The sequence below is a fragment of the Patagioenas fasciata genome, chromosome W, assembly GCF_037038585.1.
Source record: "Patagioenas fasciata isolate bPatFas1 chromosome W, bPatFas1.hap1, whole genome shotgun sequence".
NCBI classification, from domain to species: Eukaryota; Metazoa; Chordata; class Aves; order Columbiformes; family Columbidae; genus Patagioenas; species Patagioenas fasciata.
In genome coordinates this window covers 37,315,075-37,338,654 of record NC_092559.1, presented here as the reverse complement: position 1 = coordinate 37,338,654, position 23,580 = coordinate 37,315,075, and positions in this window count along the sequence as shown.

Below are 23,580 nucleotides of genomic sequence, written 5' to 3'. Positions count from 1 at the left end.
TTGGCGTAGGGCTTATATTTCAAGCATCCTCAAAAATCCTGAAAAATCATGCTAGCGTTTATTTTCTGGGTAGGTCTTATTTTGGGGGAAACAGGGTAAGACACAATGCGCTTGCTCTTAGAAGACAAGGTGATGAGACCAGCACAAGGACCAGTTCAGACTGTCTTTGCGGTTACAAGCCAAATAACAAAGGAACTGTGCCTGCCCAGGACTTGAGGTCAAACAGCAGGGCGGCTGAGAAAGACTTACTTCCTCCCAGGACTCTCGCAAGACCCCTGACTCATTGAACTGCGCATGTGCTGGGGACATTTACATATAGAATCATATAATCATTTCATTTGCAAGAGATCCTCAGGTTCACTGAGTCCAACAATAACGTAACTCTAGCACTAAACCATATGTGAAGTGGTTCCAAGAAATGTAATGCATATGTAAAGGATTTCCTGGAAATGTAATGAATATGCATGATTGTGGCAGATGCACTCGACCCCCCCTCAGCCAAACCAGCAGCAGTTTGGTCCAGGCTCCAGAGGAGGTAAGGGCCTGAGCCATAGCCAGGCCAAGAACTCCTTCCAGGAGACCCACAAGGAAGCAGGATGGCACACTGAATGCCAGTAACTTGTGAGCGCAGTGAGTCTTTTGCATACTTTTCCTACTGCATGCAATTTGACTACGAGTCAACCACTTCATTCTATGAATATGACAGCCTAGATGAGCCCACTTTGAGCTCTCCCTGCTAAATAAGTGAGCTGTATGGCAATGGTTTTACTACTCACAGGTCAGTGGATGAGCCCAATTCAAGTTCAGTATTAATCATTTAGTTTAAGTAGATGCACACCAAATGTAATGAATCATTTAGCGGTATAAAGTAGTATGTTTTTTAATATACTCTTTTCTTTATGTTACTTGGTAAGCTGGATTTGCTAAAATTTTAAGCTGTAAAGTTGAAGAGAAACTGCCAAATTCATGTATACCGTGATTAAGTTACAAAAGATGTACCCATCATTAACCAATTGACGTGATAAATGCTTTCTGACCATCTGCAAAACGAGGGGATATTTTTCAAGTTTTAGATCCTTCTGCATGACAAGAGAGAGACAGGAGATTAAGTAATACATTGATTAGAAGCAGAGTTTATATTTAAATAATAATTAATAGATGTATTGTAAGAAACTAAACAATTATAACTAACTTCATCAGTTATTTTTTAGTATAGATGTATGTCAAAATTTTCAAAAATTGTAATACATATGTAATAATTATGTGAATATAAGCAATGCAAGAGCATCCAGTCTTTGGAGCACTTATGGAGGATGATCCCCAGTGTTCCCCAGCACTGATAAAATAAAAGAATGCTGCTTAACAGTATAACTGACTCTGTCGTTAAGTTTATTTCTCCATTTCAAAGTTCTGCTCATATTTACCAAAAGCAACTACAGACTACACTGAACACTTGAAAGATAAGGTCTAGTTTGCACTTTGCTTGGAAAAACAGAACTAATGGGAAAAACGACGATCCAAGGCTAACACGGAGACATTACAGACATCTGCAAAACAGGGCCTATTTTGCACTTTGCTGAGAAGAAAGGATTTATTCAGACAAAACAGTACCTGCAAGGCTATGGACCATAAATAATGTCTAAGCTGAACAAAATAAAGGCCGACATGGAATCAGAGAAAAAGATCCAATGAGAAGCAAGAAGACCTCAAAATGAAATATTGCTATTGGACTGAATCATGGTACGAATGATTTGCAAAGATATAAAAGTCTATGGTTTTCTATGCTCAGGTCGGAACCTCTGTGCAGGTACCCAGCTTGAGCCAGTCCTCCTGCTATTCTACTCCATTAAATTTTTTTTTTCTGAGAATTTGTTTCCTGAAAGTCTGCTCTGCATACGGTTATCAGACCTCGCCTGAAAGTTTGCCTCTGGAGTTCTAAAATACAGACTCCGGAGTGAACGGTTATCAGGGAGAGAAGAATCTTAAGAATTTTAAACTCAAATAACATTTTCTGAGAACTCTGTTCAGCTGCATATCCCACAAGAAAATGCTTGGAAAGCACAGATCTGCTTGCTGCAATCAGAACAGCAAAGTGAGCAAGAAATCTCCAAGGAAATTTTGGATACTGTATTTTCACTAGTATGGGCAGCTAAAGTACCTGGTAAAGCCAACACTACACTAACAGAACTGAGACAGAACTGAAACAGGACTTCAATTCGGTAAGGAAAAACAACATCCAATAAACATGGAAGCCAAAGTGGGGTTAGAGACTTTGATTAACAAGTTTATGCACTATGGACTTTTGCAGGAATGTCAATCAGAATATGTATGTATGTATGTATGTATGTATGTCTGTCTGTCTGTCTGTTTGGGATTGGAAGGGACCTCAAAAGATCATCTAGTCCAATCCCCCTGCTGGAGCAGGAACGCCTAGGTGAGGTCGCACAGGAATGTGTCCAGGCAGGCTTTGAATGTCTCCAGGGAAGGAGACTCCACAACCTCCCTGGGTAGCCTGTTCCAGTGCTCTGTTACCCTCACTGAGAAGAAGTTCTTTCTCAAATTTAAGTGGAACCTCTTGTGTTCCAGCTTGATCCCATTGCCCCTTGTCCTATCATTGTTTGCCACTGAGAAGAGCCTGACTCCATCCTCGTGGCACTCACCCTTTATATATTTATAAACATTAATAAGGTTACCCCTCAGTCTCCTCTTCTCCAAACTAAAGAGACCCAGCTCCCTCAGCCTTTCTTCATAAGGGAGAAATAATACTCATAAGGGAGAAATAATACTCCAATTTTGCCAGTAAAGAAACCACATTCTATGGAATACTGGTTGATACAATATTTGAGAGCCATTAATCCTATTGTGATAAATGTGCACCTGGTAGTGCCAAAGCCCATACACTCTTCGACTAATATAGCAGGAAATAACATTTATTTTACTGTTTTAGACTTGAAAGATGCATTTTCTGTATACGATGGGATTTAGAGAGCCAGAAGCTTTTCACCTTTGAATGGGAAAGACCTACCACTGGAAGAAAGATGCAGCTTGCTAGACTGTTTGCCAAAAGGACTTAAGAACAATCCTGCTTTGTTTGGTGACATACTGGTAAAATAATTAGAAGCTTGGCAGGTATCTGTGACTGTGTTGCTGATTCAGGAGGCAGGGAAATTAACTTTGGGACAGCAGATTACTGCATTTGCACCATATGCTGTGGCCTCAGTGCTGGAACAACAAGGACACCGTTGGCTGTCACCTGGTACAGTACCAAGCAGCATTACTGGAACAGGATGATGTAGGTTTAAAAACAACAACATTTTGAATCCTGCTATTCTATTGCTTATATTTAATCATAACCAACTACTGAACAAGTTTTTTCTAGCAGACCAGACTTAAAGGATTCTCCACTGGAAGATGCAGAGTAGACTCTGTTCATGGGAGCAGTTTTGCTCTGAGTGAAGAACGACCATCTGGATATGCTGTGGTAACTAGAGAATATAACTGAATCACAATCATTGCCATCAAATATGTCAGCACAGAAAGCTGAGCTGATTGCTTTGATTAGAGCCTAAGAACTGTAACAAGGCGAGTGGGTTAATATATAGAGACTCTGCATATGCTTTTGGAATTGTGCATGCACATGAGACAATGTGGAAAGAAAGAGGACTTCTGACTTTACAAGTATCACCAGAGGTGTCAGTAATGCATTGTAAGGCTCACCAATTTGGACAATCTGAAGTTAAACTGCAAAGAAAGTGGCCAATGAAGCGATAATGTGTGCCTTGATCCTACAAAACCTATATGAGAGTAGATGCTATGATAGTAAGTGTTAAAAGATATGCAATTTGACCTAAAATGCAAAGTTGTAAGATCGGGTTAAAGCCTCCACCTGGAGAGGTAAAAAGAGGGAATTTTCTGGGACAATTTTGGTAAATTGATTTTTCTGAATTTTCCAGATGACCTGAAACTTTCCCATGACGGACCAACAAAACTAGGGAAGTAGCAAAGAAATTATTGAATAAAATCATACCAAGGTTTGGCCGTTCCACATTTTATAGTAGAAATAATACAGACCATTTCTACTCTTCTAGGGGTAAGATGGGATTTACATACCCCTTAGAGACTTCATTGTAGTGGGAAGGTAGAAATAATGAATCAATCTATAAAAAGACAATTAGCTAAATTGTGACAGGAATCTCATGCAAAATGGATAGATGTATTGTAAATTGTTTTCCTGAGAATTCACATTACTTCAAGAATAAGAGAAAAAGTAAGCCCTTCTGAAATATTGTATGGGAGACCCTATTCAGTAAACTTGTGTCCTGGTTTTGTTAAAAACAAGACCAGTTCTCTTTTAGTGATTTTTCCTTTCAGCTAAGTTCAGCTAAGTGCCTTCTAAGTAACTGCATATTTTTCCTAGACACTGTACTGGTGCTGATAAGAGGACCAACGGAATGCTGAAGAAGCTCATGCTTAGATTTATTACTATGGTAACCAAGGTTAACGGATAATGGGACATATTTGGAAGGAGGAGTGGATGGAACAACTGACTAAAATTGACCAACTGAGTATTCCATCCCATAATCATCATGTACCCTATATAAGAGCAGAGATCACAAGGGTCTCGCCTCTTCGACCGTGGCTAGAATCTGGAGAAAACCTTGTCTGTCTGCCTGTGATCTATAGGCCTCAGGCCCTGCATCCTTGAAATCCATTTTCTGGTTTGCTGTGAAGTCCCGCCCATGACTTCCGGGTGCCTGCCCTACACCTGCTGGAGCCAAGCTCCTAGCTCCGCCGCTGCTGGAGTGATGCCAACTCCATATCGGACATTCAAGATTGCTTTTGTATATTTTGTATATATATTTATTCTCTATTTATTAGTAGCATTAGTAAAACCTTTAAAATTTTTCCAACTTGTAAGACTCTTTCTAACTTGAAGTCCTTCTTCCTTATCTTTCTATCACCTTTTATGGTGGTGGGGATTAACAGAGGGCATCTGCCATTGTTTATTGTTGCCTTGCTTTAAACCTTGACAGATTTAATTTGTGACCCATACAGGGAGAGATGAACGTATGGGGAAAGAGAAAGTATGGATAGAGAGAGCCATACGGGGATAAGATAAGAAAAAAACTGTAACAGGTTTTGTTTAAAGGATGCTGTTGCAAATTTGGTTGGATTTAATAATGTCTTTTTTGGGATTAATTCTTATTGTTAATATTTTTGTGTGGAATGTCATCTCTGGAAGTCAGAATAAAGTTGTTATAAAAGTTTTGTTCATGGGTTGTGTAGAAGTGATTTATTTAATCCTAATTAAGCCAATGATGTATTTCTATTAATTGTTATCATACTTCAGGAGTATGCATTTTTGGAATTCTTTGGTAGAAGCAGAAGAAATTAAAGAGACCTGTGCCTTTTGTTTTCTCAGTTTCAGGAGTGATATTTTAGGACAGCTATTTAACTATTCTCTGCCTGTGGCATTAGAGCAAATTATAGATGCTTTGGGGAATTTTGAATATCCCTGGACATTTGAGTGAAGAGTCTCTGGAATGTGTGTCAGTCTTTGCTAGTGACAGGAATTGCCGCTCTTAAAGCTACAAGCACTTCAGCCACTGAAATGCCCATGCCAGCTACTGTACCCCCCTAGACAGATTCTGCAACTACGTCAGTTCTTATAACAGATACAATAGCTACTGCACCCCCCTCAACAGACTCTGCAGCAACTCCAGTTCCTGACTTGGATACTGCAGCCACTACAACTGCAACATCAGTTACTGCATCCACTCAAACCCCCACAACATGTGATGTGGCCATTCAGACTTGAACAGTATTAGTTCACAGAATCACAGAATGTTAGGGATTGGAAGGGACCTCAAAAGATCATCTAGTCCAATCCCCCTGCTGGAGCAGGAACACCTAGATGAGGCTACACAGGAATGTGTCCAGGCCTTAATTTTGCTCTTCGAGATCAAGGTAAATGAACCATTGATACAGGGAATTAACAATTAACTAATTAACACTTAAAGAACTAACACTTAAAGACTTAAAGAACTAACAGAGAGCTAACCCTTTAACCCACATCACTATTGCCTAACCTTGCTTAGCTTTGTGTAACTTATTGTATGAGAAAAAGGAGTTCGCTGACGCCTTGCAAAGATAGTAATCCTTGGGTGCATCCTTGGTGCATCCTTGGGTGAACTAGATAACAGAAACTTGGGCACAGGACAGGGGATATGCCAGTTTTAACCAACTCAGCAGTCTGAGTCCTAACCAACTCATCACACTGGACCAAAGGTGACGGTGTACAGAGAAGAGGACCCGGGTTCATGATCACTGCGCAGGTGCAACTAGGAGGAACCGGAGGTGGAGACTATGGAAATGGTCTCCTGGAACTCATTGTAATAAGAGCTGCCTTCTCGGGGACAGGTTATGAATATGTATAGGCATTCCTAAAACTTTCATGAATATGTAACACTTGACTGCATTTAACCAAGCTCACAGCTACTGTAATTTTACACATGTATTAGGTGAAATTATCCCTCATGTGTCCAGCGCTGTAAATACATACCTTCTTTACAATCTTAAGGGTTGTAAGATCATTTCTGCGCCTCACCATCATGAGTCCATCACCGAATGCACCGTGACATTAAATTGGCATCACGGACAGGATTCTGGGAAACAGAGGAGTGCAGGTAGTGTAGAGGGCTCTGTCTCTTGGAATCAAACCAGAAGATCTCAAAGTGCAAAAGGGGTGTTGCTCTCATGTTGATGAGAATTGTCTGCTAGGGAGAGTGAAGGGGTAATCTTATTTGTTAGTATAACTAAGTTGAGCCTTCCCGTAGCAGATTTTTGGCCCCTTCAACCACTCAGGAAAGAGAAGGGTGATGCAGCAGTTGCTGTGGCTTTTGTAACTAAGTTGTGCCTTCCCATAGTGGGTTTTGCCCCTTCGTAATAAGAATGACTGAAAAGGCTAATAATCGAGATGTGAGAAGTCGAGACTCGTTCTACACACTTTTAGCAGAGTATGGGGCTTGACCCTCCGTACCTGGAGAAGACTGGGCTCATGATAATTGGGCTAATTTACAGAGTGTAGTAGACCGAGTGATTTCTTTATAGACTAAGTCTAAGTTTAGATCAAATAAGGATAAAGCTATAGTCTGTGCTGTCCTAGGAGCTAACCTAGTAGCAGCGATTGAAGATCATCTCAGACGATGTAGTAATGAAAGCAAAATTATAGAATCCCTTGAAAATCTGGTGCAGATTTTGCAAAAAACTACCTTCAGTTTAGAACAACAATTAGAAAAAGAGAAGGAAGAAAATAGCTTATTAAAAAAAATATTTAAAAAACACAGGAGTGCTGAGAGAGTGGGAGCTAGAAGAGAAAAGTATCCGACAAATAAATCAAATCAATGAGGAGCATACTGACCCTCACATTACAAGTAAGCAAACACCTTACACTGACACTGAGCTGACCAAACTAAAGAAAGAGTGTGGTCACCTCCCTAAAGAATCTGAAATGGAGTACGTGTGACACGTATCCCTAACTGGGGGAGAACCCCTGGCAATCACTGGCACACCCAATCAATTGCTAGAAAGTGTACACAAAGCAGCCTGCTTGCAAATGATACATGAAAGAAAATTGATTCCCGAATATGAATCCCCAATGATGCTGCCAGTGAATCCTGACATGATAACTCCCTTGATAAGGGGACTTCCAGAGTCTCTCCGAGAAACAGGAAAACTAGAACCTCCATTCCCTAGTAGTGGGCAGGGGGATGGAGGATGGATTTATATCCAACAGCTCACACACACAAAGAGGGGAGATTTATTGATCACGGCTATAGTGGGTCCTAAGCATGCACTTGTAACCTTTTTAATCGATGCCAGTGCACAGATTTCTGCTCTGAAGGAAGAAGATGCTAAAAGGTGTGGGGTTTCTCCCTTGAAGTGACATTTTTGCGTCCTCAGTGCCTTACAGTCCACAGAACAATACCCCCTTCCCCTGGGTGCCAAGAAAGGTATCAAACCGGTTATACAAGAAATGTGAGAACAAAGAGTGGTAATAAATGCCCATTCTCTTTTTAACTCCCAGTGTGCCTGGGAGAAAAGTTTGTTCCTTGCTAGCCTGACTCTAGTAGAAGTAGAGAAGATTGCATGACAACAGCCGATCGTATTAAGAAGCTCATTTAAAATAATAAAAACAGTCACTTCTGGGGCCCGTACCCCTGATGAGGTGGTCCAGGAAGCCTCAGTATGAAAGTGGTATGCTCAGATTGAACACTATTGTAACATTTTCTCAATATCTGAAGGAACTTTAAAAAACCTAGCTATACAAGCTGTGGGCTGGGTAGCTTCTCATCAGGTAGATGGGGGATCCGCAGAAAATGGAATAACTGAGCTGATGAGTTAGCAAGACTGGCCCCCGTACAAAAGGACCAAATTTCAGAAGACTGGGAACGCTTGTTAGAATGGTTACATGTAAAATGCAAACACACTGGAGCTAAAGGCTTGTATCATGAAGCCCTGGTCAGCAAACAATGTCGAAGACAGCTTGAAAGGCACCCTTTAGAAGACAACCCTCTACATTTAAGGGAGGGTAAAGGTTTGTGGGATATCTGGCAGGTGGATTATTTTAGCCCCTTTAAGCAAACAGGAGGTAAACATTTTGTGCTGGTGGGGGGGAATAACCCCAGAATTGGTCCAAACTGAAGCTTTTGGCAGGGCTACAGGTGAAAACACTGTGAAACAATTGTGAGAATGGTTTGGAACTTTTCCAAAACCACAAGCTGCACCCCCGGATAATTGTATCATTTTAATTATTCTTGCCTCAAGGAGACGAGCCCTGTTTGTTTTCCTTTTTGCAGAAGAACTCTGAGGGAAACAGAGAATAACACAAATCATTCATTAATCGAATCTGAAGGCCTAAATTTTTAAAATGACCAATAGTATAAGCTGCTAATGCTTTTCTACATCTTTTCACTTACCTACTGTAGTAATTGAATGGGAGTGGGATAGTAAAGATTAAGTTAAAGACCTAACTGGTGTGTTGGGGACAGGATTGGAAGTCTTAAATGGTATTGATTCAGAAATATTAATGAATAAATTGGCTACCAGAAGTAAATATAAAAGACACACTTAGTGTGGTCCAAAATAACCTTTCTTTGGCTCTCAGTTGTACTCAGGCACAACTGTGGATGCAATCAGTAGCCACCTCAATCATAAGAGAAGCCACTTTACTTTAGTTTACTTTAGTAAACTTCACTTATAACCCCATCACAAACACAGCCACGACCTTTGTGTTAACCATACACAATGCTTCAATATACATAATTTACCCTATCATTGCATTAGGATTGAACCACAACAGAACTATACTCTATCCTTTCGAACACAGAGTATGGGTCCAAAAAGTAGAGGAAAAATGGCAAACTGTCAATTTAGAATCTTGTATTGTGCGAGAACAGCAAGGATTCATCTGTGAAAGTAATACAATCAGTGCTCAAGACATTTGTCTGAACACTGAGCAGAATTTTTGTCATTTTGAGATTCGTCCTGACAATCAAGAAACTGTATTAGTGTATATTGGCAAAGGTTGTGTGTGCTTGAGGACTGCTTGTAACTCTATATTAGTAGATACAGTGATGGTAAATATTAGAAATCATTCAAATTTTTGTGTTTGTAATTTTGTTAAAATTACTGGATGTGATTTTTCTTATTTAGCACCAGTTATATCTCATCAACTTATACAATCTAATGATACACCGATTTACAAATTACTACCTACACCTGTCAGGATGAATCTCACATTGGTAAAGCAATTGTTGCAACACCACGACTTGATCAAGATCTTGGAAGAAGTTCAAGTAAATGGACAGAAAACCTTGATAACCGTTCACCACAATGCTGAAGAAATTCACCGTGTGTTGAGTAGAAAAAGATGTTGAACATAAGTGGTGGGACACGCTTTTTGGGTGGTCACCTACTGCTACAGGCATCCTGAACAAGTTGTGTCACTCCATAGTTGTTCTCTTAGTATTAGTTTTGATAGGTTTTGTTCTGTCCGCCATATTGCATGTTTTAAATTGGAATTTGGTAAAGCGTTTGACACATTTAACATCTGTACTTAATGCACATAATTTGTTTAGTGTACCCTCCAATGTAGACATCCCTAAAACCATTGATACAAAGCGGATCACGTGGATATAAACCACTTTTCCTTTTCTTCCTCTATACCTCTCTTTGAGGATTGTGTTACTGCCACAAGCTCCTGATAATAATGTTCAGCCATGGGGTGGTGCAGGAGTCAGTCCAAAGAACAGTATCTGCTTGAACATTGCCATCAAGAACAGATGGACAACGACTTGGAGAGAGGCCTGAGGAAAAAAACTGTGTTATACAGGTCTCTCCGATCTGGGGACAATAGCTGTTGTCCAGAAGATGGATTTCCACCTGCTGCTTCAGCCAAACCTGCCCCCCCACCTCCTCCCTGTTACTAAGACCAATGAAGAAGAGCATGCGCAGAGGCTCGCCGAGGGTCTTGAGGTCACCCAAAGGACCAGAAAGAGACCCCTGAACGTGAGACCACAAAGGCGCAGACAGGTTCTGGCAGGTGAAGCGGAGATTCTTCGAGCCTGTGCAGTTAAGCCTGGATTGCAAAACAAAGGCGGAGATTGGCCTCGACCCATGGGAGTGAGGGGGGGTGAAGAAGCATAAAAGATGGTTCCTGACTGGACATTGTTGAGGTCTCCCCACCAAAGGATCACGGATCACGACAGAGGACTGGCAGGATGCTGTTTGGGACCTGGGACCATAGGGATGCCTTTGGACCCGTGATGGTAACCAACCCTCTTTCCCCCTTTCCTTTTTCTTTCCCTTTTTCTCTTTCTCTATCGCATGCCACTTTATGGGCAAAATAATAAAGTAACACTGTTTGATTGAATTAAAACCCCTTGGCATTTTGGTTGTCTAATTTTGCGCTTCGAGATCAAGGTAAACGAACCATCATGAGTCCATTACTGAATGGACCGTGACAGTACCCCAAAGACAGTTTTAGGCAGACAACAAGTTCCAAAATAGACTTTATTCTGGCCAGAAAAGTGCAGCCAACAAACCAACTGTCCTGGTTTTGTTAAAAACAAGTTTCTCTTTTAGTGAATTTGCCTGTCAGCTAAAGCCTTCATGTTAGCTGCATTTTCCTGCAGAACCCAACACGTGTTTTGGTTAAACCTAGCAATGGAATGCAAACTTATTGATAAGCATGGATGGACATCTCACGAGAGGGGCAACGAGAAAACTGATGACCGAGAGACTGACCAACGGTGTATAACATTCCATTCACGTGAATACTTCATATAAAAGTGGGAGATCACGAGGATCTCAGCCCCTTTTTCCCCCTTTTCCCTTTTTCCTCATGGCTGACATTAGGAGAGGACCTTGCTGGTCGTCCCTGCGAACTGAGGCCTAGTGACAGACTGAATCCAGCTCCGGTTGGCTACAGAGTCTAATCCAGGACTTTGGGTGCTGGCTCTGCAGTTGCTGAGACTTACAAGATTGGTTTTGTATATTTTGTATTATTTTCTCTATTCTTATTAGTAGCATTAGTAAAACATCTTTAACTTTTCCAACTCTCTTCTATCTGTCCTTCTTTCCCTCCCGATCGCCTGTCCTGAGTGGGAAGGGGGGAGAGGGAGGGACAAAAGGGGGAAGTGGGGGGGAGAAGAGGTTAACAATACATCTGCCAGGGTTTGATTGTCACCCCGCAATCTTAACCCTCGACAGATAATTGGCGCCCAACGTGGGGCAAGAGAAAGGGGTAAATTTGAAGATTTTTGACTTTTCTACTGCTCTGACATACCTTTCAATTTTCTTGGCACGGTGCCAACTCATAGAGTTGTGATACTCGTGCGTCTGCTTGCTTTGGATATTTTTTAGTGATATTAAGGCAAAGTGAATTACATTGATTTAAAAATGTTATGGCAAAAGTTGTATCAGTTATTTTCTACATTGTGCTCGCTGATCCCATATCTGTGTTGGTGTTTCTTTCTGAATCGAAGTATTCATTATACAACAACAAGAAACTGGACAGCGGTCATGATGATTCTGTGTGGTTTGGCATTGGTTTATTTCATTATACTGCAGCCGCTAATGAATTTCTACTCGCTTCTGCTTTACCTTGAAAAACCTCCAGGAGAGATTAAAGAGCAGAATGGCTCTATATTTGCTAATTGGTCAAGCGAATCTTTAGAAAGGCTGACTAACAATACTTTTGTGTTTTCACTAGGACAGTTTGCAAATGTTTTAGAGAACTTTGAATATCCTTGGAGCTTTGATAGAACTGTGATGGTGTTATCTGGTTTGCTGAATGTGTGTCAGTTTGTGTTACTGTTAAGAGAAATGAGGTTCAATAGGAGGTTTGCGTCTCTTCTTAGTCTTGAGATTTGCGGTGCGTCTTCGGAAGCTTTAGCAAAAAGCACTCCTAGCCGCTCGAGAAAAGGCAAAACAGCCAAAGCTGCTGCTACTGCAGCCACTGCCCCCCCAACTGCGGCTTCACAGGCTGAAGCTACAGCTCCTACGCAGAGCTCCTCTGCCAAGGTCGCTGCAGATAACGTTACTTCTCTAGCCTCAAAGGCTAACAAGGCAGCCCCCCCGTCTTCACACACTGCTCACTGTTGCTGCTGTAACCACAGCAATCACTGTGACAGTCATTCAGACTCTGAAAATGAATCAAATGATGGTGAACCCATATCAGCATCAGTTGCCGGTTGTAAGAAAGTCACTAGAAAGACTACCCATGCAGCAGGTGATGGCACAGGGCCAACATCAACCCAAGGGGCATCATCAGGACAGGGTGGAGATGAAGTGACCACCACTCGGTCCTTTTCTCCAGGTGAGCTGAGAGATCTGCGAAAAGACTTTAGTCGTCGTGAAGGCGAGAATATTTTAACCTGGCTGCTGCGATGCTGGGACAATGGGGCAGAAACAATTGAATTAGAAGGTGGTGAAGCCAGGCAGCTGGGATCTCTGTCAAAAGATTCCACCATTGATAGGGCAATTTCAAGAGAGTCTAATGCCGCTGCTCTCTGGACCCGACTCCTGGCAGCTATGAAAGTCAGATTTCCCTACAAGGAAGATTGTATATCCACGTTAGGGAAATGGAATACTATGGAGAGAGGTATCCAGTTCCTGAGAGAATTAGCTGTGTGAGAGATCATCTATCTAGGACCAAACAGCCAAGAGGGGACAGACCCAGAGAGAATCAATTGTACAAAATCTATGTGGCGCAGATTTGTACAAAGTGCACCACCTGCATATGCTAAGTCATTGGCAGGAATGGTCTGGTCAGCTAGAGGTGTACAAGAAATTAATGAAGTGATTGAGCAGCTCCGGTACTTGGAGGACAGCCTTGCTGGTTCTCTACGGGCTTGTGTCTCTTCTGTGGAGAAACTGTGTGAAAAATCTGATGACCGGTTTGAAAAGCTGTTGCAAGAAATCAAAGAGCTCAGAGAAGAATCGTACCGTTCACGATCTGCACAAACCTATGTTTCAGCTGTTAGGAGAAGGGGTTTCCAATCTCGAGAGAGAGGGCAGAGACAGCCCACAAAAAGAGGTTCACTGTGGTTCTTCCTACATGAGCAGGGAGAAAACATGAATAAGTGGCATGGAAGGCCTACCTCAGAACTTCAAGAACGAGTACGTGAGATAAAAGGAAAAACTCCTAGGAAGGTGGCTGCTCCAGTTTACAAAAGGGGCAGAAGAGATTCTGATACTCTTGAAGGAACCTCTAATTCACACCCAGAGACTGTGCAAAACAGGAATTAGAGGTGCCCTGCCTCCAACCAGGTGGAGGAAAGGGATAACAGAGTTTATTGGACTGTACAAATACTATGGCCTGGTACAACACAACCCCAGGAGTACAAAGCTTTAGTGGACACTGGTGCTCAGTGCACAATAATTCCTTCTAATTTTAAAGGAACGCAATCCATCAATATTGTTGGAGTGACTGGGGGATCCCAGGAGCTGACTGTTGTAGAGGCTGAAATGAGCCTAACTGGAAAAAACTGGCAAAAGCATCCCATTGTGACTGGTCCAGATGCTCCGTGCATCCTTGGCATAGACTACCTCAGGAGAGGGTATTTTAAGGACCCAAAAGGGTATAGGTGGGCATTTGGTATAGCAGCTGTGGACACTGAGAAAATTGAACAGCTGTCTGATTTGCCTGGTCTTTCAGATGACCCTTCTGTTGTAGGACTGCTGATGGTTGACGATCAGCAGGTGCCAATTGCTACCACGACGGTGCATCGCTGGCAATACCGCACCGATCGAGACTCTTTGATTCCTATCCAGAAGCTGATCCGTCAATTGGAAAGCCAGGGTGTGATCAGTAAGACTCGCTCACCTTTTAACAGCCCAATCTGGCCAGTGCGAAAGTCTAGTGATGAGTGGAGACTAACTGAAGACTATCGTGGCCTGAATGAAGTTACACCACCACTGAGTGCTGCTGTGCCTGACATACTAGAACTGCAATTTGAACTGGTGTCAAAGGCAGCCAAGTGGTATGCTACAATTGACATTGCTAATGCATTTTTCTCTATTCCTGTAGCAGCAGAGTGCAGGGCGCAGTTTGCTTTCACCTGGAGGGGCATCCAGTATACATGGAATCGCTTGCCCCAGGGGTGGAAACACAGTCCTACCATCTGCCATGGACTGATCCAGACCACGCTGGAGCAAGGTGAAGCTCCAGAACACTTGCAATATATTGATGACATCATCGTATGGGGCGACACAGCGAAAGAAGTCTTCGAGAAAGGTGAGAGAATAATTCATATTCTTTTGGATGCTGGTTTTGCCATAAAACGAAGCAAGGTCAAGGGACCTGCACAAGAGATCCAGTTTTTAGGAATAAAATGGCAAGATGGCCGTCGTCAGATCCCAATGGATGTGATCAACAAAATTGCAGCAATGTCTCCACCTACTCATAAAAAGGAGACACAGACTTTCTTGGGCGTTGTAGGTTTTTGGAGAATGCATATTCCTGACTACAGCCACATTGTGAGCCCTCTCTATCGAGTGACTCGTAAAAAGAACCAATTTGAGTGGGGCCCTGAACAACAACAAGCCTTTGAACAAATTAAGCGTGAGATAACTCATGCGGTGGCCCTTGGACCAGTCCGAACTGGACTAGATGTTAAAAATGTGCTCTACACCGCAGCCGGAGATACTGGACTTACCTGGAGCCTCTGGCAGAAAGCACCAGGAGAAACCCGAGGTCGACCCTTAGGTTTTTGGAGTCGAGGATACAAAGGATCTGAGGCCAACTATACTCCAACTGAAAAGGAGATACTAGCCGCATATGAAGGAGTTCGAGCTGCTTCAGAAGTGATCGGCACTGAAGCACAGCTCCTCCTGGCACCTCGACTGCCGGTGCTGAGCTGGATGTTCAAGGGGACGGTTCCCTCTCCACATCATGCAACCGAAGTTACATGGAGTAAATGGATTGCACTGATCACACAACGAGCTCGAATTGGAAGTCTGAACCGTCCAGGGATATTAGAAGTGATTACAGAATGGCCAGAAAGCAAAGACTTTGGGATGTCTCCAGATGAGGAGGAAGTAAAACGTGCTGAAGAAGCACCACCATATAATACGCTTTCAGAGACTGATAAGCAGTATGCACTGTTCACAGATGGATCCTGTCGTCTTGTAGGAAAACATCGAAGGTGGAAAGTTGCTGTGTGGAATCCCACACGACAAGTTACAGAAGCCACTGAAGGACAAGGTGAATCCAGTCAGTTTGCAGAAGTGAAAGCCATCCAGCTGGCTTTGGACATTGCTGAATGAGAGAAGTGGCCAATACTTTATCTCTATACTGACTCATGGATGGCAGCAAATGCCTTATGGGGGTGGCTACAGCAATGGAAGAAAAGCAACTGGCAGCGCAGAGGTAAACCCATTTGGGCTGCCACACTGTGGCAAGACATTGCTGCTCAGCTAGAGAGCCTGCCTGTGAAAGTTCGTCATGTAGATGCTCATGTGCCTAAAAGTCGAGCCACTGCGGAACATCTAAACAACCACCAAGCAGATCAAGCTGCTAAGATTAAAGTATCTGAGGTGGACTTGGACTGGCAACATAAAGATGAACTTTTCCTAGCTCGGTGGGCCCATGATGCTTCAGGGTATCAAGGTAGAAATGCAACATACAAATGGGCTCGTGATCGAGGGGTGGATTTAACTATGGACACTATTTCACAGGTTATTCATGAATGTGAAACTTGCGCCGAAATCAAACAAGCAAAACGGTTAAAACCTGTATGGTATGGGGGGCGATGGTTAAAGTATAAGTATGGAGAAGCTTGGCAGATTGATTATATTACACTTCCACAAACACGTCAAGGTAAGCGTTATGTACTTACAATGGTGGAAGCAACCACTGGATGGTTGGAAACATATGCCGTACCTCATGCTACAGCCCAAAATACTATCTTGGGCCTTGAGAAGCAAGTCCTTTGGCGGCACGGTACGCCAGAAAGAATTGAATCAGACAATGGTACTCATTTCAAAAACAGTATTATAGACAATTGGGCCAAAGAACATGGTATTGAGTGGGTATATCATATTCCATATCATGCACCAGCCTCTGGGAAAATTGAAAGGTACAATGGTTTGTTAAAAACTGCACTAAAGGCACTTGGTGGTGGAACCTTTAAAAACTGGGATTCACATTAAGCAAAAGCCACTTGGTTGGTCAACACTAGGGGATCAACCAACCGAGCCGGGCCTGCCCAATCAGAAATTCTACGTACTGTAGAAGGAGATAAAGTCCCTGTAGTACACATGAAAAATATCTTAGGAAAGGCAGTCTGGGTTACTCCTGCCTCAGGCAAAGGCAAACCTATTCGTGGGATTGTTTTTGCCCAGGGACCTGGCAGCACCTGGTGGGTGATGCTTAAGGATGGAGAAGTTCAGTGTGTACCTCAAGGGGATATCATTTTAGGTGAAAATATGCAATGTTGAACTGTATGATGTGAATTGCCGCACTAACAATGTTTAATAAGTGTCTTTCAGATCAAGACAATGGTGATGAAACTAGAGCTAGCTTCTTCAAGTGGCGCCCGACACCTTCTTCGAAGTTGGTGTCCTTAACCCACAAACAGTGGTCATGAGATGCACTTGTACCATTTTTCCTGCCCTGGGAGACTGTTGTGACAAAATGAACTTAATGAATTTTTCAAAGGATGGTCCACTGATGTAGTGGCAGAGCCCCCCCCGCCCCAGGGGGATGGGGTTGTCGCCAGCCTGGCTGAGAGGTGAAGCCAGAGACAAAAGAGACTAAAGGAGCACCATTAGAAGGTAACAATGAGTGAGCAATCGCCGGACACATGCGTGCAGAGCGCGTGGACAGTACATGCAGCCTATCATGTTATTGTATAACACGAGTTACAACCAATCACGTTGTTGTAAGGCGCGTGGACAGGGCAGCTTTGCTATAAAGCTAGCCCGGTCCGACAATAAAGCGAACTCTGTGAACATCATATTGGTGTGTCAGGTTCCGTGGCTCGCATGGATAAAGCAACACTTTGGTGACCCCGACGTGATACTTCGTATCGAAGCAAGATCGCCGGAAGTGAAGACGCGAGGACGCCACCTGGGGGCGACACCAGCCCAGCGCTCAATCATAGCGGAAAGTAGGCCTACGAAGAAGCAGGTGGCATGGGAAACACGGCATCCGTGGAAGAAAAAATAATAGTGAGAAGTATTCTGCAGCTGGCTGCAAGAACAGGAAGAATTTTGGAAAAAGACGCGGTGGAGCGCCTTTTACTATTCGCCCAGCGTAAGGGCTGTGTTCGTTCGACGGACGAATTTTTTTCTCCCAGTACATGGGAGGACATAGGGACCGAACTATGGGAAGCGGTTACAAGGGGGAGCCGCGAGGCTTGCGATCTCGCCGGACCCTGGCGGGAGGTCAGGCAGCTAATGCAGGAAGTCTCAGAGGAGCCGGAGCTGTGTGCCGTCCCCTCGGAGCCGCCCGCCGCGAGCTGCCCACCCTCCGAGAACTCCGAAGAATCAACACCGCTGGTATGTCCCGTATCAGATCTGGAGTTCTGGGGCGGAGAGCAAATTATACCCTCTGCGCCCGTTGAGCCATTGCCTGGCTCCGACAACGAATGGCAGCAACCGGCAAGTTTCAACAAGCCAGGACAAGTTAATCCAGCCGACGTGCCTTTGCCGGAGGACCCGATGGAACACCAGGACGGAGCACCGCAGAATCGCCCTGAGTTCCAGGAGGAGAGCCACGTGCAGAGCCTGAAGGACTTACTGAGACGGCAGGAGAGCCAGATACAAGAAGTTCTAGAAGCTATGAAACGACTAGATGGCGGTAACAGTAAAACTTCGCGGTTAATAGCATATAAAAAGGCGTCAGATGCAATTAAGGACGGGCTGGAGGCAATTGGCAGGGAATGTGAAAAACGGGGAAAACAGGAAAGGGAGGGGGTGGAATTAGACCTCACTCCGGAGGAGCTCCGTATCAAAAGGGAGCGAATACAAAAATGGGCTAGACAATGTGTTGAAGATGGGATGTGGTCTGTAAGAGAAGCAGATGAATATTTGAGAGCGCGATATGGAAAAGGGCTGGAGACTGGGTTAGCAGATCGGTTTGCAAATATGCGCCGACTTACTGATCCACAGGGAAACACAAGGGAATTGTATAGCAGTGATAATAATGATAATTTGGGTGCTGCCCCTGTGCATCAGGGTAGAGATATTCCTCGAGATCATTCTTATAATGCAGGGCAACGTTGGCAAGGAGTAATCAGAGATGCAACTATTGAAGGGATCATGTTACCTGGTAGTATTACAGCAGTGCCAGTGCACATAGATAATAGAGGACAAAGGCAGTGGTCGCCTTTTGATTGGAAAACGGTTAAGCAATTGCAAAGTGCAGTTATGCAATATGGTACGGATAATAAGCATGTGATGCAGCTAATCAATTCATTTTTCAAGGAGCAAGTACTAACTCAAACAGATATTAGGGCGTTGATGGAGTTATTGCTTCCTCCAACGGGGTATTTGCTGTTCTTGGACAAGTGGCAGGGGAAAGTGGAATTGGCAGTATTAGAAAATGTTCGTTTACCAGCTGATGATCCGTTGCGGTTAGCTAGCATGGACCAGTTACTGGGTCGTGGGCAATATGCGGATGGTGCTACTCAGGCAGCACTTCATCCAAGGATTTTGCAGCAAACGCAAGGGCTTGCCTTGGCGGCAGTGAAAGAATTGCCAAATAGAGGTAACCCTGTGCCACCCTATTCTACAATAGAGTGGGATCCTGGGGAACCATATATGACATTTGTGGATCGTTTAAAAGAAGTGATAGATGCCTCTCCTAACTTGACTCCAGAGGCAAAAGCTGCTGTGGGGAAAGATTTGGCTATGATGAATGCAAACACCCAATGCCAACAGATATTAGCCGGTTTGGGAAAAACTGCTTCTTTAGCAGAGATGGTGGAAGCTCGCACACAGGTACCGATTATGCAACAGGAGGTAGAAAAAGCAAAAATACATGCTCAAGCCCACGCTGCAGCCTTGGCTGCAGCACTTAAGCCTGCAATGAAAGGCCGAAGCCCTTCTTGTGGCCTAGCATGTTTTACTTGCGGACAGACAGGACATCTTAAAAGAAACTGCCCTCAATATGCTTAGCAGCATTGCAAAAATGGCATAACTCTCCAGTTAATCTGGTAACAGATTCTCTTTATGTTGTGGGAATTGTACAAAGAATACATAGAGCACTTTTGCAGCGAGTTTCCAATTCCTTGTTGTTTGAAGCATTGTTAGATTTGTGGAACGTATTAGATTATAGGACAGCACCAGTATTTATCATGCATATAAAAAGCCATACTAACATACCAGGTGGTCTAGTAGAAGGAAACAGCACCATAGACAAACTTGTGGCAGTAGCAGATATATCCCCTTTTGAACAAGCCAGACAAGCTCACGAATTCTTTCATCAATCCTCAGCAGCACTCCGAAAGCAGTTTACAATTACAAAGGAACAAGCTCGAGCCATTATTGCAGCTTGTCCTGATTGTGCCCGCATAGTCCCTCTCCAACAAAAGGGAGTAAATCCTCGGGGCTTGCAGCCAGGTCAGTTATGGCAAACTGATATTACTGAATTTGCACCATTTGGCAGACAAAAGTACATTCATGTCTCCATAGATACCTGTTCAGGACTGCTGTGGGCTACAGCCTTGACCTCAGCAAATGCAAAGGCAGTAAAACGTCATTTACTACAAGCTTTTGCTGTCATGGGTGTCCCTACACAAATCAAAACAGATAATGGTCCTGCATACCACTCTGACAGACTTGCAGCCTTCCTCACCCAGTGGAAGGTACAGCACCTGTTTGGAATCCCTTATAATTCTACTGGCCAAGCAATTATTGAGCGTGCACACCGTGCATTAAAAAATCTTTTGTCTGTTTTGAAAAAACAAGGGGGAATTGGTGTGAGCCCAGAAGAGGTATTGATGAAGGCATTGTATGTGCTGAACTGGCTTAATCCTAAAAGTGAAACTGAAATGGAACCAATTGTTATGCACCATATCAAAAATGTCAAAGATTTTTCCGAAAATGTGCCTAAGGTTAGTGTGTTTAATCCGACAACACAACAATGGGAAGGTCCTATGTCACTAATAACCTGGGGAAGGGGATATGCTTGTGTTTCTACAGGTAACCACAAAAATTCATGGATCCCAGCAAAGTGGGTGAGACCTTGGCTAGCTAACAGAGAAGAAACCGATTGCAGTGATGACAACCCTTAACCTCAGACATGTTATCGCTTTAAGCAACGAATGTAGCCAATGTTGAGAATACCACTTTGTAAAACAGAGCAGCAATTAATGTTTTGTTATTGGACATGTTCACAGTTATGAAGAGTTTGATTGTATGTGTTGTTTGAACTTAAAAGTTAAAAAGATAGAAGATTTGCAGAACAAGAAAATAACAGAAGATATTGGGTTTTTTGGGGTGAATGCCTTGTTTGGTTAAAAGGAATATTGAAAACAGGTTTGTTCTTGTTAATTGTAATTGTATTAGCCTTAATGTTCTTACCCTGTATTTCACACTGTATTTAAAGCATGATACGGCGTATTGTTAATATAAAATAAAAGAGGGGGAGATGTAGTGGCAGAGCCCCCCCCGCCCCAGGGGGATGGGGTTGTCGCCAGCCTGGCTGAGAGGTGAAGCCAGAGACAAAAGAGACTAAAGGAGCACCATTAGAAGGTAACAATGAGTGAGCAATCGCCGGACACATGCGTGCAGAGCGCGTGGACAGTACATGCAGCCTATCATGTTATTGTATAACACGAGTTACAACCAATCACGTTGTTGTAAGGCGCGTGGACAGGGCAGCTTTGCTATAAAGCTAGCCCGGTCCGACAATAAAGCGAACTCTGTGAACATCATATTGGTGTGTCAGGTTCCGTGGCTCGCATGGATAAAGCAACACTCTGATTAATTACTCCTGTGTATATATGTACATATGTGTATATATATATATATAGTAGTAGTGATTAATTAGATTGTATTGATAGATTGTATTAATAAGGTTTAAGTATTCAGTGAATGTCATATTATAAGGGGTGGAATGTCCTGGTTTTGTTAAAAACAAGTTTCTCTTTTAGTGAATTTACCTGTCAGCTAAAGCCTTCATGTTAGCTGCATTTTCCTGGAGAACCCAACACATGTTTTGGTTAAACCTAGCAATGGAATGCAAACTTATTGATAAGCACGGATGGACATCTCGCGAGAGGGGCAACGAGAAAACTGATGACCGAGAGACTGACCAATGGTGTATAACATTCCATTCACGTGAATACTTCATATAAAAGTGGGAGATCACGAGGATCTCATCCCTTTTTCCCCCTTTTCCCTTTTTCCTCATGGCTGACATTAGGAGAGGACCTTGCTGGTCGTCCCTGCGAACTGAGACCTAGTGACAGACTGAATCCAGCTCCGGTTGGCTACAGAGTCTAATCCAGGACTTTGGGTGCTGGCTCTGCAGTTGCTGAGACTTACAAGATTGGTTTTGTATATTTTGTATTATTTTCTCTATTCTTATTAGTAGCATTAGTAAAACATCTTTAACTTTTCCAACTCTCTTCTCTCTGTCCTTCTTTCCCTCCCGATCGCCTGTCCTGAGTGGGAAGGGAGGAGAGGGAGGGGCAAAAGGGGGACGTGGGGAGGAGAGGAGGTTAACAATACACCTGCCAGGGTTTTTGTTGTCACCCCACAATCTTAACCCTTGACAGATAATTGGCGCCCAACGTGGGGCAAGAGAAAAGGGTAAATTTGGAGATTTTTAGCTTTTCTACTGCTCTGATGTACCTTTCAATTTTCTTGGCACGATGCCAACTCATAGAGTTGTGATACTCGCGCGTCTGTTTGCTTCGGATATTATTTAGTGGTATTAAGGCAAAGCGAATTACATTGATTTAAAGATGTTATGGCATAAGTTGTATCAGTTATTTTCTACATTGTGCTCACTGATTCCTTATCTGTGTTGGTGTTTCTTTCTGAATCGAAGTATTCATTATATAACAACAAGAAACTGGACAGCGGTCATGATGATATTGTGTGTTTTGGCACTGGTTTATTTCATTACACTGCAGTCGCTAATGAATTTCTACTCGCTTCTGCTGTACCTTGAAAAGCCTCTGGGAGAGATTAAACAGCAGTACGGCTATGTGTTTGCTAACTGGTCAAGCGAATCTTTAGAAAGGGTGACTAACCATACTTTTGTCTTTTCACTGAGACAGTTTGCAAATGTTTTACACAACTTTGAATATCCTTGGAGCTTTGATAGAACTGTGATGGTGCTATCTGGTTTGCTGAATGTGTGTCAGTTTGTGCTTCTGTTAAAAGAAATGAGGTTCAATAGGAGGTTTGCATCTCTTTTTAGTCCTGGGATTTGCGATGCGTCTTCGGAAGCTTTAGCAAAAAGCACTCCGAGCCACTCGAGTAAAGGCAAAACAGTGAAAGCTGCTGCTGCAGCCACTGCCCCCCCAATCGCAGCTTCACAGGCTGAAGCTACAGCTTCTACACAGAGCTCCTCTGCCAAGGTTGCTGCAGATAACATTACCTCTCCAGCCTCAAAGGCTAACAAGGCAGCCCCCCCTTCTTCACACACTGCTCACTGTTGCTGCTGTAACCACAGCAATCACTGTGACAGACATTCAGACTCTGGAAATGAATCAAATGATGGTGAACCCATATCAGCATCAGTTGCCGGTTTTAAGAAAGTCACTAGAAAGACTACTCGTGCAGCAGGTGATGGCACAGGGCCAACATCAACCCAAGGGGCACCATCAGGACAGGGAGGAGATGAAGTGACCACCACTCGGTCCTTTTCTCCAGGTGAGCTGAGAGATCTGCGAAAAGACTTTAGTCGTCGTGAAGGTGAGAATATTTTAACCTGGCTGCTGCGATGCTGGGACAATGGGGCAGAAACAATTGAATTAGAAGGTGGTGAAATCAGGCACTGGGATCTCTGTCAAAAGATTCCACCACTGATAGGGCAATTTCAAGAGACTCTAATGC